Genomic DNA, 18,139 nt, shown 5'->3' with positions numbered 1-18,139 from the left:
GAGCCGAGCTCAAGCCAGGCTTGTTAAACATGCTAAACGAGCTATTAATTAATCAAGCTCGAGCCTGGCTTGATTTACATGCTAAACAAGCTTTTAACGAGCCGATCTCGAGCTTTTCCCGAGCTTGGTAATTCAAGACAAACCAAGTTCGAGCCTAATAATAAAAGTTCGAATCGAGCTTGAGCTCAAACAATCTTAAACGAACCAATCTCAAGTCTAATACTATTTAATTTGGTTTGAATCGTTTACATTCCTAGTTAAACTCTAGTTAGCCTGACAGCTTGATTATCAGAGACCAAAAGCATCATCCAAAAAAAAAAAAGCAAAGGTATTGTAGGGGCCACGTGTACGGTTGGATTTTGCTTCAACCGATTGATTCTTCATCATATCTAGCGATTGGTATTAGGTACCGCGGAGTCACCATAGGTTTTCGTGTTCACGAATTCTGTAAGGATCGTGTATCGTGTTATCGTAAATCCTGTGTGATTATCGATAATTCATGAAATTGATATGTGATTATGTATTTGATATATATTATGACAAAGAAATTGAGAAAATGAATATTGAATATGAATTGACGTTGTAAGAGCTCGATTGGAGAGGCCGGACGCCAATTTAGTACAAACATAAATAATTGTACAGAACGAGTGGCGCCCGGGCTGGAGAAAATGACCGCCCGAGCGCCAAGGTAGAAATTTTGAGTGTTCGGGCAGAACACTTCGCGCCCGAGCGGTAGTTTGTGACCGCCCGAGCGCGGAGCAAGTGGCATTTGGACAGAACATGCCGCGCTCGAGCGGTAATTTTTGACCGCCCGAGCGCGGTGCATTTGAAACTCGGGGGCTGAACCTCTCGCGCTCGGGCGCGAGAATTCTACCGCCCGAGCGCCGAAGCAGTGGAGGATAAGAATAAGTTCTTTTGTTCGTTTTCGTCATTTATCCTTCGACCGCTTCGAGAGAATACGAGAGAAAGTGATTTCTTTTATCTGAATCGACTTCGAAACGCTGTCTAAACGCGAAACAAATTATATATTTGTGATATTCGCGTCGAGGGCTTCTGACTGAGGTAATTTTCTTCTAGTTCCAGCAGCTCTAAATATCAAAGTGCTGGAATAGCATGTATTTGAAGTTGAATTTCTGATATGTAGTAGAATAACCGACAAGAAACTTATATTCGAAGTCGGAATTGAATTATGATATGAATTTGATTTGATATGAAGTTTTGAAGTTTCAAATGATATTTGAAACTCATATTAATGATTTTGGAATATGTTATTGATTGGAATGAGTATGTTATTGATGTAGACAAAGTGTAATATCAATATCTTCAGGCTACATCAACTGGAAACGAAGAATTGAGGTATGTTGCGACCGGGTAACATACGACATGTATCTGTATTATATGATATATGTCGGATTGATTTGATTGATTGGAATGAGATTATGTGTCTATATGCCTTATTTGTTGATTGATGTGGCCTACATGACATTGAGATTGAGATATCGATGTATAAAATAAATGTTTTGTTAACACACATCATTTTATGCATACATCGATACATGACATGCACGTTGAGCTATGATCCTTGGATACCCTGATATGATTTGATTGGATTCCGGGGTTTGTGAACACAATCGCTATGCCGATATTATATGACCAGTAAAGCATAGACAATTGTGGTCCCATATGATTGGATATGAGATTTGGGATTTGATGGCGCTTTGCCGACGCTATCGTACGAGTATCCCATATTAGCCGGTGTGCCAGCTCGAGCATTGATTTGATAGCGATTCGATTGATTCTGACATGTGCTCAGTGGATGGGCATTTGACCTGATACCTCCACGACATACATGCATTGCATACCATATATCATTGTTTAGATACTTGTGGTATATATGATTGGTTGTTCCATACGGAGCTTTGCTCACTCCCAAGGGGGGCTGTTGTTGTCTTTGTGTGTGGACAATTGCAGGTACTCCAGGATATCAGGAGACCGGAGAGGGTACTTCTGGAGGGAGCCACAGCTTGGGCTGAGGTTTTATGTTTATGTCTTGTTCCCAGTATATATGTATATGTATCTATATACCGGGGCATGTCCCGAGGATATGAGTTGTTTGTATGTGATTGATGTTGATTACGTGTAGGTGTGTTTATGATGTGAGATGAAATATTATTTTTAGTATTCAAATAAAATGATTTGGGCTCATTGTAAAGAAATTTTAAACTCGTTTTCCGCTGTAATTAGTTAACCCTAATCAAAGTGCATTGTAATAACGATTAGGAGCTAAGGGCCCCACAAATTCTCTCTCAAACAATTACATTATCATCTTTTTGTCTTGTTTTTCTTCTCGAATTTTCAGCATCTATCTTATGGAGACGGAGCGCACGACGGAGTTGGAGATGGATCGACGGCCAAGAAAGAGGCCGCGGTTGGGTTGGGATGTTGTTTCTCAACAGCCGAAGGTAATTTTAAGATCTAATGTTTGAATCTAAGGTTTTGTTCCTTTTTTTTGTAGCCTTGATGGGTTTAATTGTGACTAAAGTAGAACTTTTATGCCTAGGTCCTTTACGAGGTATATTTTTTGTTTTAGATTTGGATGATTATATTTCATCTTGCTGTTAAAGTTAATTATAGAAAAATAACGATCGATTTTCAGTTGGAATTTCTCATGTCGTTGTGTAAATACGTTTATTTGACTTGAAGTTAACTGGATTTTTCATAACTTGACAATTAAACCCTGAAACGAAATTAATTTATTTTATCCGTATTTAATATATTTTTGTACTTGTGAAAGAAGTATCTAAAGATTTTATTCATACAATAATAAAAATATTTTATATGACTATTTTTGTGAGGCCAAACATAATTATTATTTTGGTACTGATCACTAGACGAGTTTTAAGGTTAATATATGTAGGGATGTAAATGAACCAAACCGTTTGCGAGCTATTCGAAGCTCGGTTCGATAAAAAGCTCGTTTGAGTTCGTTTGTTAATCATATCAAGCCAAGTTCAAGCTCGATTTTGAGCTCGAAAAATTAATCAAACCAAGCTCAAGCCTAAAGATATTCGGCTCCTGAGCTTGCAAACATGTTTGATAATAGGCTCGCGAGCTCGAGGTCGAGCTCGGCTCGTTTAGGTGGCTCGTAAGCTTGAGTTTGACTCATTTGTTGAGTTGACAAATAAAAATATTAGTATTAATATCAATGGAAGGAGTTGAAGACAAGACAAATAAAAATATTAGTACTAATGTTATTATGAACTTTGCAGAATACTTGACTAGTTGTAATGGAGATGATTTTGTAATTCCTGATTTTAATGGATTCTTTGACGTCATCCCTACTTTCTCACCAGACTTAGTTGAAGTATTAAAGGAATGAAATTATTTCATTGTTATTTATATGGTGATATCAGTGTATGATGAATATTCTAAATGTATTATCTTAGAATGTTCAATAATATATTGATTTATGTTTTTAGCTCTTATTTGTGTCGTTTTGGTTATTTATGAATGAATTTACATTTTTATGTCTGATTTAAAATTAATTTATAGATATATTTAATTTTTAACAAGCTCGAATTAAGCTCAAACTCGAGCTCGATTTTATGCTTTACGAGCTCGAAAACGAGCCGAGCTCAAGCCAGGCTTGTTAAACATGCTAAACGAGCTATTAATGAATCAAGCTCGAGCCTAGCTTGATTAACATGCTAAACGAGCTTTTAACGAGTCGAGCTCGAGCTTTTCTCGAGCTTGGTAATTTCAAGACAAACCAAGCTCGAGCCTGATAATAAAAGCTCGAGCTCAGAGACGGATGTATTCTAGGGCTGTACTGGGCTGTAGCCCAGTCTACTTTTTTAATAATTTAGCGACGATTTTTTAAAAACCGTCGCTAATATTTGCGACGGTTTTAGTAAAACCGCCGCCGATGTGGATCGGCGACGGTTTTAATTACACCGTCGCTACTAGTGACGGTTTATTCAAACAGTCGCTAATAACAGTCGCTATTAGCGACTGTTTTTTGAAAAACCGTTGCTAATAGCGACGGTTGTTTCAAAAACCGTCGCTAATCAATGTCTTAGTCCAATCAAGTCTCGTCCATTTACAAGGATGAGACCAAATTCATCACATATCCTCTGATCCGCCCCACCTCAATTCTACAAAATTTTTCTCCCAAGTCCCAAGCCCTTTAGCTACAGAATAGAATTGCGGACTCCCGAAGAAATCGAATTGCTCATCGGCAAGGCAACAATCCAGGTAAGAATCGGCTATACATTTTTTATTTTGTTTTTTATAGCTTCTCTGTGTGTGATTTGTGGTTTCTTGATTATTTGTTGTTGATTTGTTGATTGACTATTACTTGTTTATTTGTTTAATAATTATTTTATTCTTGTTTAGGATTATAAATTGAACTATTTCAAAATGAAATATCAATCTGCTGCAAAGAAAGGAAAAACATTGATATCCTCTTTCTTTAAGAAGAGAGATCGTCAAGCTAATGAAGATACTTCAATTCCTACGGTCCTTACAATGCAACATCAATCCAGTGAAAGTCTTCTATTTCCCAATATCCAAATTCATTCATGTTCCTCTCCTAGAGACGATCATCAGTCTTCGTCTATTTTTATTGAACGAGATCCGGGAAAAAGAAAACAGATATGTGAATATCATGTTAATGTACGAGATGAGATAAGACATTCATATCTAAATATGGGGCCTTATCAACCAGATATGTTGGAGTATCCAGGTACAAAATTTGGAAGCCAGAATCGTCGTTTTCAGAAAAAATGGTTTCAGAAATTTTATTGGTTGAAGTATTCGCCTTCAACAAATAAGGCATATTGTTTCTATTGTTTTTTTTTCCTGAATGATGTTAATTCATCTAATATCTCGGCATTGGATCCTAAAAATTCATTTGACTCATTTAACAGTGATGATATTTGCAAGCTTGCGAAGAAGTTTTATCCTGGAGATTTCACAGATCAAGAAATTGTTGCTTTGGAGTATGAATTGATACATTATAAACTTGATGTGATGCAGAATTTAAAGGTTTCTACACTTGTTGAGTTGTGTCAGCAATTGACCGAGAGTGGACGGTCAAGTGTTTATGTTATGTTGACTAGATTGATTCATCTTGTTTTGACATTACCTGTGTCTACTGCCACTACTGAGCGGGCTTTTTCAGCAATGAAGCATGTGAAGACGGCACTTCGCAATAAAATGGAGGATGACTTTCTTGCCGATTGTTTGACACTCTATATTGAACGAGATTTAGCTAAACATATTTATGTAAATTCTATTATTAATGAATTTTATGTTTTAAAATCTCGTAGGGCACAAATTCGTTGAACGATATAATGTAATTTTTTTTTTAATAATATATAACTTATCATATTGACTTCAAGCCCCCCAACTTTTATTCCTGGATCCGTCCCTGCTCGACCTCGAGTCTCAAACAATCTTAAACAAACAAAGCTCAAGTCTGATACTGTTTGGTTTGGTTTGGATCGTTTACATCCCTAAATATATGCATGTCACTTCATTGTATGCTAAACTAAGATGGGTTATGATTAGTTTAGTGATAAGTTGCATGCATGGGTTCGTCTTGTTTGTTTTCAAATATTGATGTCAAAATTTTTTCTTGCTTTTATCGAAGAATCTTTGTGTTTGATAATGCTTTTGATTTTGAGTATGTAAAATTGTATTAAGGTTTTTACTTGGTTTGACATGTCAAAGAAGCCTGTTTAGCTTGGCCTGGAAGCTATTGTAGAGGAGGTAAATGTAACTAATGAATTGTGTTATTGAGAAAAATTGAATGGATGTGTGTGGGTAGGCTCAGCTAGGATTGTTTTGTGGACGAGAGATTGGGAATGTGACAAGCTTTGCTCCTTCAAGAACACTATCGAATCATTCAAGTTCTCTCTTTGTTAAGGGATTGGGTCCGAATGGTTCCCCCCCATGGCGAGAAGATGACAAAGATGGGGCATTATGTATTTGAGCTCGGAGAAAATTTAACTTCTCGCTGTAACTACTTCTACCATCGTCAGAACCAATTTATTCATCGTTGCCAACATCATATATGGACTAAGTGAATGCAATTTAGCTTGTTGCATTAATTAATTTAGAAGACCATGAAATCTTGGTTAAGTTTCGTGTTGGAATAAGTGTGGGTACTTTGCCCATATTGACTCTTGGGGCCTAATCTTGTTTAGGTTTTCAAATGCTTTAAAAACTTTTAATGCGTTGACTTGGTAACCAACATCAAAACTTCTTTTAGTTTCTGTTCTGTTAACTTGTCTTATTTCTTATTCTTATTTGTTTTTTGCAGATAAGATCCATAGCAAGATGGGTGAAGGTATGGTAAATTTACCTGTTCCTTTGGTCCAGTGCTCTACTATTACAGTCTCTGATATGTGAAACTCTGCCTCTCAGGCACCGTTGGTCAGGTTTTGGAATGCTGGGATAGGGAAAGAAAAGAAATGGTTGCTATTAAAATTGTTCGCAGTACTAAGAAATGTCGTGATGCAGCTATGATTGAGGTAGAAATGCTCCAACAACTTGTTAGACATGACAAATGTGCTGAACGGTGAGTTTCTCATTCAACTTGGTGCGAAATATTGTAATAATTTCGGATGTTGGTTAGTGAATGCAGTGGTTGAACGAGTTTATTTCTTGCAGTTGTGTACAAATACGGAACTGGTTTGACTATCGAAACCATATAAATGCTTTTAACAGGTCTTTGAGAAACTTGGGCCAAGCTTATACGATTTCCTTGGCAAAAACAATTATCGCTCGTTTCCCATTGATCTTGTCCGTGAGATTGGCAGACAACTTTTGGGATGTGTAGCATGTGTGTAAATAGTTTCTCTTCATCGATAATGTTGTTCATAGTTACTTGATTTTCAATATAATGCTATATTTTGTCGTATGGTTTCTACACTACTTTACCCAAATGAATTGCAAAATTTGTTTGTGATTATATTTATTTAGGTTTAGAATATTTGTATGCATGCGGTTTGGTTTATTTTTTGGTACTTTATGTTGAAACATTGTGTTGATTGGTTTTTCTCAGTTGTGCATGATTTGCGACTCATCCATACGGACTTGAAACCTGAGAACATTCTGTTCGTCTCTCCTGAGTATGTAAAAGCTCCGGAGCCCAAGGTAGTCTTTTAACTGGCCTTCTTGTATCTTAACACACCCAAAACAATTGTGCAATTTGAGATTTACAGAACCGGTTAGTGTTGGGTGCAAGCATTTGTACTGACTGTGACTTTTGGCTCATCTTCCAGGCTTCATCCAAGTCTATAAAGGATAGTTCATACTACAAGAGAATTCCCAAATCAAGTGCCATAAAGGTAATTGATTTTGGTAGCACGACTTATGACAGGCAGGATCAGTTGTACATCGTGTCCACTCGACATTACAGAGCTCCTGACGTAATTCTAGGTATGCTAAATTAATGAATAATGTCTAGGTTTTTGGTAGTTATTATAATTTGCTCTTGCTAATATCTTATTCCACTTTCTGTTCAGGACTTGGATGGAGCTACCCATGTGACATATGGAGTGTGGGTTGTATCTTAGTGGAGCTTTGCTCGGTATGTCTATTTGATGCCTCTTCATTTGTTGTTTTGGAGGATATAGCCGCTTTTTTTTTTATATAATTGTTAGAGTAGATGCCCTGCAAGCCAACGGTTGGCTAGGGAATTTATTGACTCAAGTGTAATAAACAATCTTTATTTTAATATAATTTACTTTTTAATGGTTTCGTTATACTTTATCTGTATACTCATGCAATCAGCATAGATAAAGTCCTTGATTATGCTTTAATACAAATGAATCGTAATTCGATGTTGAAACTCATTTGTAAACACTGCATATTCTAAATTCGTTCCCAGTCGATTCAGCCGCCTAAAACTTGGATAAAGGTCGCTTGAGCTCGAGACTAGCATCTGTGATGTTGTGTACTGCGTTTCTTGGTAAGGGCATAGAGATGTCCAAACATGCAGATGGGTAGTCATATGATGATTATACCGAACAACCCTCCCTCGGACTTTCCAAGTGGTTATCATTCATCGAGAGGATAAGTCCGTGGTTATGATTGTACACCATTAGTCCTTACGACCCGGGACAACACTGAGGCTCTATATGCTAGGGCTGTGCTTTGACTCGTTTACCGGCTCCAGGAGAGTCATCAGGTGGCGAGGTTGGGTACAGTTGCGACACATGTAGGAGCCAGTGCATTGTAGTCGGGGATTCACCGCTCACCTACGGGTGTGGATATCCCATGTGATCTAATGTAATAATAGTGCATGGAATCTCTGGCCAGAGTATGAGATGTACGTTGGAGAAGGAGTTCTCCAATAGTACACGCGATGCCACTATTATAGTTATCACATAGTTATCGAATTAATATGCAACCCTCGATGAACCAATGGTTGCAGATTCGATCGGGATATATGAGATGAAGGGACCGTACTGTACGTTAATCATAATCGACTGGTTCTTGCAGGCGCACTATCAGTGATACCTAGGGGATCATGGGGCGATGCTACTAGACGCTCTTACCATGATCCGATGGGTGCAATCAGAAATGAGTTCTGATATTCTTGATCAAGGTGTTGATGAAAAGAATGAGGCTAACTAGGGTAAGCCCGAATAAAGGATTATGTCGTGAATCACAAAGAGTTGTGAACCCACGGCTAGCTGTATCCCTGAACCATTGAGGGTCACACAAGTACTGGATTGTTTGTTCCCGTTGAGAGAATAGATTCAAGGAGTTGAATTTATATTATAATATAGTAAATTCAAGGAGTTGAATTTATGATAATTAAATTTTGAGAAAATAAATTCAAGAAGTTGAATTTATGATATAGTAAATTCAAGAAGTTGAATTTATGAAATTTGGAGAGAATAAATTCAAGGAGTTGAATTTATAAAAATTTGAGAATTTAATTTATTAAACTCAAATGTTGGGTTTATTAAATATTAAATTTTGGAGGTGATAAAAATTCAAGGAGTTGAATTTATCATTTAAATAATAAATTCAAATGTTGAATTTATAATGTATTTAATTTATTAAGCTCAAGAGTTGAGTTGATTAATTAATAAATTAAATATGATTAGTAATATGTTTAATAGGCTTGTAGGAGTACAAGTCCAACATATTAAATAATTAAAGTTTTAATGGGCCTTGATTAATGGATTAAACTAGTGTGACTAGCTCAATTAATTAATCAGGCCAATTAATGTTAATTAAAGGGCCCAATTATTATACTATGATAATTAGGTCAAGGGTTAAATATAATAATAAGAGTTTGACCTAAAATAACCTAGCTTCCATCCTCATGATCTTCGAAAATCACCTATTATTCATCCAAATATTTAGTTTACTTAATTAATGAGATTAATTAAGTAAATCATGATTAAAGAAAAAAAAGATTTCTTTATTCCAAATGGTACAGATTTTCGAGAGATTCTCTCCAAGATTTAAAATGAAAAGTTCGGCTCTTCCAAAGGGGATTGAAGTGCTGCTCTCGAAATTTTCTTTCTTGTTGCAAGAAATTGATTTTTCCTTCCGTGTTATATCTCTACGCAAAAATATCTTCTAAATTTCTAGTGCAATTTAGAAGAGGAACAAATATTCCAGTCGTGGACCGGATAGAAGATTGAAGAATGTTCGTAGGGATTTACAACAAGAACTACATCCGCTAATACCGGATTAGTTGGAGTCCAGTGATATAATTCACAAAGGTATAAAATTCTTTACACCTTATGAATGCTTTTGTTAAAATCATACGAGCACCCAAAGCAAAACATATTTTGATTGTCAAAATAAAATTAAAATTTTTTAAAACTTCCGCTGCGTTTGGACGCGTAGAAAACCGAGATCCAACAGTGGTATCAGAGCCAGGTTTTTCTAAATCGTATGGTTTTTATATTGAATAATTTATTTCTAACCACACAAGAAAATTTTTCAGAAAATTATAGCACCGTGAAAAAATTATTTTTTCAGAAAACAAAAAAAAAAAATCGGTCTTCCCGGAACAGTTCCGGGCAGATCCCGTGCACAGGGCTGCGGGCACAGCGCCCTACGCACAGCGCGCAGCGCGCGCGGCGCGGAGTGTCCGCGCGGAAATTGGTTCAATTTTTATTTTGGAAATTAATTTTTGGAAAATTAATAATTTTCTTGTGAAATAAATAATTAGAATATGATTTTAATTATTTATGGTAAAAATGAGTTTTTACAAGAAATCAATTATTATTGATTTAATTGGAAATTAAATAAAGGAGTTTATTTAATTTATTAAATCTTTTAATGATTGTGGTGGTTATTGATAAAATTATTAGATATATGATTGATCAGTTAATTAAATTTGTTTAATTAATTGATGTTAATATTTGATATTAAATGCATGAAGGATGATCGAGAGCCTTGACCAATGTGTTAGGTGTATGTTAGGATATTTTACCGTTTTGTTCATTTTGTTAATATTTGATATTATTAAAGTGGGCCTGGTTTATGGCCCGTTCCCACCCCATGAGATGTATCCCTTATGTGCCATGGCTATTCAAATGTAATTATTAGAAATAGTGGGAGATCAAGACTGGAAGATGGTGGGCCCGATGATCAAGATGAAGACATGTAAAATATTGGAAGCTTTTGTAATAAGTTGCATTTGCATCCCTGCATTCACCTAGGTTGGACCTGGATCCATGTATGGCTCACATGGATCTAATAGTTTTGGCGATCGATCATCTTTATTTATTGTTGAATGTTATATTATGATATATATGCGATATATAGTAGTATGCATGTATGTATATTATTAGATAATATAGTTGCATGAATCCGGCAAACATACAAACTCCTGACACATGATTTTTAAAATAAAGTGATGAGACAATTTTAAAATTAAAATTCCTCATTTTGAATATGATTCAAAATTTATATCAAACCGAAAAAGTAAAAATTAAAGGAGTTTAATTTTTCCTTGCCTTCCATCAACCGTGGTTGCATGTTGATCGCTACCCACAGACAGAGTCTGGCTCATATTATTGGGGAGGCCTGTACGCCGGAAAGCTGTGACTTCCACCGGACATATGATGTGAATTGAGTGAAACTCCCATGACTTCGGCTCATATTATTGGGGGAACTCATGGCGACCGTCTACTACAATTCAATATTGATAGGTTGGTTTGACACGCGAAAATAAACGACGTCATATTATTGGGTCCTTATTAAACGTGAGGCAAAACACGCGGAGGTTGCATAGGGATGCAATTGGACTCTACCTTTTAGAAATTATAATTGGTTGATATTATTCGGGATTATAATTGGCTAATTGGACTCTACATGCCTACTAAGGAAATACGATTTCCCTTTTTCATCAGAGGGTGGTGGAAATGTCAAAATAGTAGGAGGGTAATTTATAAAATAAAAATCCATATTTTATATCTTAAAATTATTTTAAAATAATCAGCAACCATTATTCTGTTTCCGTATCAGTATATTTTCGATTTCCTTACGTAATACATTTTTGTTATTAACAAGCTAACCGAATCTAATTTTCAAGACTGGTTGAGAAAAATTGTTCTAAATTCGAAAAAAATGATATACACACCAATGTCAGTCCTGCTGAACTGACAAAGCATGTAAGATGGTAGGACCATAGTATGCAAGCTAAAGTGTGATGTACTCGCTTCTATGTCAAATGAACTGTAGGGACAGTTTGAGGAAATTTTGAATGCTGCTGACATTCGAATGCACGTGCAAGAGTTGTATGGTGCATGAAACTCATACGATGATGCACACTACTTTCAAGGAGCTCATGACTACACACATGCAAGATGGGGCTCTAGCCCATGAGCATTGTGTATATATGACTGTGCTTATTGAAAATGTGGTGGGCCTGGAATATGTGATTCCTAACGAGTTAATTGATAACATCAATTTGTTGTCTTTCTATTCCTCATTTGACGGGGTTATGGTGAACTTCAAGTTTAATAAGATATTTGATAGCCTTGAAGAGCTAGTCAATACGCTTATAACTTATGAGATCACCATAAAACAGGAAATTATTGTTTTTATGGGTATCTCGTCAGACGAAAATGGCCCACAAGGTAAGGGAAAGAAATGTTTTGCCCCTCACAAGGAAAACAATCCCAATAAGAAGCAAACTCTGAAAGGAACTTAAAAGGCCTACAAAGCCCGATAAGTTAGAACATATTTATTTCATTGCAACAAGTCCGGACATAAGAAATTATATGCGCCAGAAATGTTCTGGAAATGATAAGTGAATGTCCGAGTAAACATGATTTTAACAACAAACAAAAGAATGTTAGATGATCCAAATCCCACACAAATATGGCACGCTAGACTAGGTCATATTTCCCAAAGAAGGATGCACAAGCTAGTGGGAGAAGGCATGTTTGACTTGTCAGACATAAATTCTCTACATGCTTGTAAGTCCTGTCTAAAAGGAAAAATGATTAAGACTCCATTCAATGGAAACGTGGAACGTGCACATGGTCTATTGGATTTGATCCACACAGACGTTTGTGGCCCGCTAAGTGTTAGCACAAAATATGGGCAATCCTACTTCATTACCTTTACTGATGACCATTCGAGGTATGTGTGTGTTTATTTGATAAAACACAAATCTGAAACATTTGAAAGGTTCAAAGAATTCAGATCTGAAGTAGAAAACCAGCTAGAAAGAAGTATTAAGGCATTTCGATCTGATCGAAGTGGAGAATACTTGAGTGCTGGATTTTTGGGTTATCTAAAAGAGAATGTGATTCTCACAGTGGACTCCACCAGCAACACCACAATTGAACGGTGTTTCTGAACATTGTAAACGAACCTTGTTGGACATGGTTCGATCAATGATGAGATTCACTGAATTGCCTACATTGTTTTGGGGCTTTGCGCTTGAAACTGCGGCAATGTTGTTGAATAATGTCTTATACTAAAGCAGTGGATAAAACACCATATGAGATATGGATGAGAAAAACTCCCAAATATTCTTACGAGAGAATATGGAGATGTCTTGCTTACGTGAAGCAGACAGTGGGAGACAAATTGGATAGTAGATCCACTTTGTGCTACTTTGTAGGATATCCAAAGAATTTTGTTGGGTATTATTTCTATCGTCTCAATGAAGCAAAAAGTGTTTGTTTCAAGAAATGCCACCTTTTTGGAAAAGGAAATTCTATTAGATAGAAAAAGGCAAGATGATAGAACTTGAAGAAATTCAAGATACTCCCTCAACTATATAAGTTGAACCCATTTCCCAAGAACCAGTAGTTGAAGTACAAGCTTCTAGGAGGTCTGATAGGGTTAGTAGACCACCTGCTAGATATACGCTTCTTCATGAACAAGACCATGATGAGTCTTGTGTTGGATATGATCCAATGAACTTTAAAGAAGCAATATCTGATACTGATTCAACAAAATGGCTTGAAGCCATGCAGTCAAAAATGGACTCTATATATTCAAACCAAGTCTGGAAATTGGTGGATCAACCTGAGGGAATCATTCCTATAGGGTGCAAATGGATCTACAAAAGAAAGCTTGGGGCGGATGGGAAGGTAGTGACCTTCAAAGCAAGATGGTTGCAAAATGTTATACTCAAAGACAAAGAGTTGACTATGAGGAAACTTTTTCACCAGTTGCTATGTTTAAGTCCATTAGAATACTACTAGCCATAAAAGCATGGTATGACTATGAGACATGGCAAATGGATGTAAAGACTGCATTCCTCAATGGAGACATGAAAGAAGAAATTTATATGTCTCAACCTGAGGGATACACATCAGTAGGAAGTGAGCATAAGGTATGCAAACTTCAGAGATCAATATATGGTCTCAAGCAGGAGTCAAGGAGTTGGAACCTCAAATTTGATAGCACTATCAAAGAGTTTGGTTTTGCTAAGAATCCTGAGGAACCGTGCGTGTACAAGAAGGTTAGTGGGAGTGTAGTGACATTCCTAGTACTTTATGTTGATGATATCCTGCTCATTGGGAATGATGTGGGATTATTGCAATCAACTAAAGTATGGTTGGCCTGTAAATTCTCCATGAAAGACATGGGTGAAGCATCCTACGTATTGGGAATACAAATCTATAGAGATAGATCAAAGAGGATGTTCGAACTCACCCAAGCCACCTATATCGATACCATTATAAAACGATTCTCTATGGAAGAGTCCAAGAGAGGATACTTACCAATGTGTCATGGTATTACTCTATCTAAAGCTTTGTGTTCCAAAACTGATGAAGAGATAGAGATGATGACACGTATTCCATATGCGTCAGCCATTGATAATATCATGTATGGTGTAATATAGACACGTCCTGATGTTGCTTACGCTTTGAGTGTTACAACCAGATATCAGGCGAACCCTGGTCCAATGTATTGGAAGGCCGTGAAAGATATTCTTAAGTACTTGAGAAGGACTAAGAACTTGTTCATGGTTTATGGGGGTGGAGAATTGAAATGGGAAGACTACACGGATTATAGCTTCCAATGTGACGTAGATGATTCGAAATCGACCTCTGATTTTGTATTCATGCTATATGGTGCGGCTGTCTCTTGGAAAGGTTCCAAGCAAGACACCGTTGCGGATTCCACCACTGAAGCTGAATGCAATGTTGCATCTGATGCAGCCAAAGAGGTAGTTTGGATGAGGAATTTTGTCCAAGAGTTGGGCATTATTCCTAATGGAGTTGATCCAGTCCCGTTGTACTGGAACAACACTGGTGTCGTTGCGCAAGCAAAGGAACCAAGGTCTCATCAGCGGTCCAAACATGTACTGAGGAAGTTCCACATCATACGGAAGATTGTGGGAAGAGGAGACATATCAGTCGAAAGACTCCCCTCTGCAGATAATGTTGCTGATCCACTTACATAGCCCTAGCCAAGACCATTGTTTTAGAAGCATCGCGAAGCAATGGGATTATGGGTAGTTGGCTCTAGGGCAAGTGGGAGATTGTTAGAGTAGATGCCCTGCAAGCCAACGGTTGGCTAGGGAATTTATTGACTCAAGTGTAATAAACAATCTTTATTTTAATATAATTTACTTTTTAATGGTTTCGTTATACTTTATCTGTATACCCATGCAATCAGCATAGATAAAGTCCTTGATTATGCTTTAATACAAATGAATCGTAATTCGATGTTGAAACTCATTTGTAAACACTGCATATTCTAAATTCGTTCCCAGTCGATTCAGCCGCCTAAAACTTGGATAAAGGTCGCTTGAGCTCGAGACTAGCATCTGTGATGTTGTGTACTGCGTTTCTTGGTAAGGGCATAGAGATGTCCAAACATGCAGATGGGTAGTCATATGATGATTATACCGAACAACCCTCCCTCGGACTTTCCAAGTGGTTATCATTCATCGAGAGGATAAGTCCGTGGTTATGATTGTACACCATTAGTCCTTACGACCCAGGACAACACTGAGGCTCTATATGCTAGGGCTGTGCTTTGACTCGTTTACCGGCTCCAGGAGAGTCATCAGGTGGCGAGGTTGGGTACAGTTGCGACACATGTAGGAGCCAGTGCATTGTAGTCGGGGATTCACCGCTCACCTACGGGTGTGGATATCCTATGTGATCTAATGTAATAATAGTGCATGGAATCTCTGGCCAGAGTATGAGATGTACGTTGGAGAAGGAGTTCTCCAATAGTACACGCGATGCCACTATTATAGTTATCACATAGTTATCGAATTAATATGCAACCCTCGATGAACCAATGGTTGCAGATTCGATCGGGATATATGAGATGAAGGGACCGTACTGTACGTTAATCATAATCGACTGGTTCTTGCAGGCACTATCAGTGATACCTAGGGGATCATGGGGCGATGCTACTAGACGCTCTTACCATGATCCGATGGGTGCAATCAGAAATGAGTTCTGACATTCTTGATCAAGGTGTTGATGAAAAGAATAAGGCTAACTAGGGTAAGCTCGAATAAAGGATTATGTCCTGAATCACAAAGAGTTGTGAACCCACGGCTAGCTGTATCCCTGAACCATTGAGGGTCACACAAGTACTGGATTGTTTGTTCCCTTTGAGAGAATAGATTCAAGGAATTGAATTTATATTATGATATAGTAAATTCAAGGAGTTGAATTTATGATAATTAAATTTTGAGAAAATAAATTCACGGAGTTGAATTTATAAAAATTTGAGAATTTAATTTATTAAACTCAAATGTTGGGTTTATTAAATATTAAATTTTGGAGGTGATAAAAATTCAAGGAGTTGAATTTATCATTTAAATAATAAATTCAAATGTTGAATTTATAATGTATTTAATTTATTAAGCTCAAGAGTTGAGTTGATTAATTAATAAATTAAATATGGTTAGTAATATGTTTAATAGGCTTGTAGGAGTACAAGTCCAACATATTAAATAATTAAAGTTTTAATGGGTCTTGATTAATGGATTAAACTAGTGTGACTAGCTCAATTAATTAATCAGGCCAATTAATGTTAATTAAAGGGCCCAATTATTATACTATCATAATTAGGTCATGGGTTAAATATAATAATAAGAGTTTGACCTAAAATAACCTAGCCTCCATCCTCATGATCTTCGAAAATCACCTATTATTCATCCAAATATTTAGTTTACTTAATTGATGAGATTAATTAAGTAAATCATGATTAAAGAAAAAAAAGATTTCTTTATTCCAAATGGTACAGATTTTCGAGAGATTCTCTCCAAGATTTAAAATGAAAAGTTCGGCTCTTCCAAAGGGGATTGAAGTGCTGTAGTTCTTGTTGTAAATCTCTACGAACATTCTTCGATCTCCTAATCCGGTCCACGACTGGAATATTTGTTCCTCTTCTAAATTGCACTAGAAATTGATTTTTCCTTCCGTGTTCTATCTCTACGCAAAAATATCTTCTAAATTTCTAGTGCAATTTAGAAGAGGAACAAATATTCCAGTCGTGGACCGGATTAGGAGATCGAAGAATGTTCGTAGAGATTTACAACAAGAACTACATCCGCTAATACCGGATTAGTTGGAGTCCAGTGATATAATTCACAAAGGTATAAAATTCTTTACACCCTATGAATGCTTTTGTTAAAATCATACGAGCGCCCAAAGCAAAACATATTTTGATTGTCAAAATAAAATTAAAAATTTTTAAAACTTCCGCTGCGTTTGGACGCGTAGAAAACCGAGATCCAACAATAATTTACTCTATAATTGATTTGGCCACTTTCTTCCGGGGTGAAGCATTGTTTCAAACTCACGAGAACTTAGAACACCTTGCAATGATGGAAAGAGTCCTTGGACCGATACCTCAGCACATGCTGAAGAGAGCTGAGTAAGCTAGAGTCTCCAACCTCTCACGTTATGAAAACAAACAACCGATTTGGCAATGTTTGTCAATGCATTTTATGTTTCAGCCGGCATGCGGAGAAGTACATAAGAAGGGGTAGGTTAGACTGGCCGGAGGGAGCAACATCTAGAGATAGTATTAAAGCTGTTCTGAAGCTGCCGCGGCTTCCAAACTTGATTATGCATCATGTAGATCATTCAGCCGGGGATCTCATCCATTTATTGCAAGGGCTTTTGAGATACGATCCATCTGAAAGGATCTCAGCCGTAGAAGCCCTCCGACACCCCTTTTTCTCCAGAGATCATCTAAGGAGGTCTTGATGGAAAGATGAACTTTGAACGATGCATCATGCTATTAAAGATACGCAAGGAATATATGCATATTCGAAGCGGGAATGGCCTCTGAACTGTGTAATTGGCTTAGCATGGGGACAGCAGCCAAATTTTCGAGGGCTTGCAGATGTATATTGTACATAAAGGAAGCCACGACAGTCGAGTGGTGTTCCATCCGTTTAACCCTTTTTTGACCTGGTTTTGCTTTTACTTGTGCAACCTGGTGAATTCTTGACACCATATTTTTTTTTTTTCCATTTTATGATATATGGGTTTCTGATTTGCAAACGATATATCCACCGCAAATATTATCAACACCACTACACCAATACCTACTCAATAATCATTTCAAACATGCAAAATCATTTATTTGAGCAATAAATTTAAATTTATTTTATACAGGGATAATTTTTTAGTATTGTTTTTCAGTATATATC

At 36.8% G+C, this 18,139-nt stretch overlaps 1 pseudogene; it reads left to right on the top strand.

Annotated features, from left to right (window-relative positions):
- Positions 1 to 334: 334 nt before the first annotated feature.
- Positions 335 to 17,972, top strand: LOC142550770 (serine/threonine-protein kinase AFC2-like; annotated as a pseudogene).
- Positions 17,973 to 18,139: the final 167 nt, after the last annotated feature.

The sequence above is a fragment of the Primulina tabacum genome, chromosome 1 (assembly GCF_025594145.1).
Source record: "Primulina tabacum isolate GXHZ01 chromosome 1, ASM2559414v2, whole genome shotgun sequence".
Lineage (NCBI taxonomy): Eukaryota > Viridiplantae > Streptophyta > Magnoliopsida > Lamiales > Gesneriaceae > Primulina > Primulina tabacum.
Note: the sequence above shows the minus strand (reverse complement) of the source record. Positions and strands in the feature narration are given on the sequence as shown.